Source organism: Galeopterus variegatus, unplaced genomic scaffold (genome assembly GCF_000696425.1).
Source record: "Galeopterus variegatus unplaced genomic scaffold, G_variegatus-3.0.2 Scaffold2961, whole genome shotgun sequence".
In the NCBI taxonomy this organism is placed as follows: Eukaryota; Metazoa; Chordata; class Mammalia; order Dermoptera; family Cynocephalidae; genus Galeopterus; species Galeopterus variegatus.
Window position 1 is genome coordinate 6,758 of NW_007729072.1, and position 1,078 is coordinate 7,835.

The following is a 1,078-nucleotide window of genomic DNA, read 5'->3' on the forward strand; positions in this document are numbered from 1 at the left end:
CCCCAGGGCAGGGGATTTGATGTGCTCACTGCTGACCTCCCCTCTCTGGACCCCCGCCTTCGTCATGCCAGGGCCCCACTGTATGCAGGACAGAGTGTAGAGTGGGAGAAACCCACAGAGTTCTGGCACGGAAGGTCAGTACTGGGAGCAATCGGAGGTCATTTGGGACAGCAGAGCCCTGGGAATTCTCCAGCCAAGACTGGGGCTCCTGGCACGCACCGTCAAAGGCAAACCCGGGTGGGGTTAAGGCTGGTCTCACCTGGGATGTCAGGGCAGCCTGGAGATGATCCAGAGATCCCCTCTGTGAGCAAGGGCTCAGGGCTGCTCTGCCTGTTCCTGCTGCAGGAGGTGATGAAGGCGTCGGACGGCAGCCTCCTGGGGGACCCCGGACGAACACCGCTCAGCAAGAAGGAGGGCGTCAAGTGGCAGAGGTCACGGCTCAGCCACCAGGCCCTGATGCGGTGCTGCTTGGTCAAGTGGATCCTATCCAGCGCAGCTCCACAGGGCTCAGGTAGGGGCTGGGGCAGGTGGGCTTGAGGATGGAGGTGGATGACCTATTCTCAGTTCTCTCCTTTCCGAGGTCTCAGAAGCCACCCTGGGACCCCAGCCTGGGCCACACTGCCTCTCCCTCTGTAGGGAGATGTTTTTATTCACTCATGCCCTTCCCCATTCATTGAGTGCCTGCTGCATGCAGGGCACTGAGCTCCAAGCAGGAGTCAGAGAGGGTAGGGACAGAGGGTTAGGCCACACTTGTCATGGCCAGGAAGATAGAACCAGGCTCTGCCCCCCCCACCACTCCCCACTGGGTAACCTTGGGCAGCTCATTCATCCTTTCTTTTAAGTCCTCTATAAAGAAGGGCCAGCCCCTCCCCCCCATAGGGCACATTTGAAGGTGGGTGATAAGGTGTGCAGGGGCTTGGTGAGGGGGAAGCTCTGCCCAGTGCGCCCCACGGCTGTGCTGGCTCTTCCCCTTGGGCTGCAGTCTGGGGTGTTCTTGAGGGGACCTGCAGAGATGGTTGCCCCGGGCTCGCAGTTGGTGATATTTGGTATTTGCTGAGCGTGACAGAGCAGGAGATGC

At 60.2% G+C, this 1,078-nt stretch overlaps 1 long non-coding RNA gene across 1 annotated transcript in view; it reads left to right on the plus strand.

Annotated features, from left to right (window-relative positions):
* The first annotated feature begins 349 nt into the window (after positions 1 to 349).
* Positions 350 to 1,078, plus strand: part of LOC103599430 — a 16,478-nt gene continuing 15,749 nt past the window's right edge. Inside the window, exon 1 of the long non-coding RNA XR_551289.1 lies at positions 350 to 511. This is a non-coding gene — a long non-coding RNA (uncharacterized LOC103599430). The remainder of the gene's footprint in view (positions 512 to 1,078) is intronic.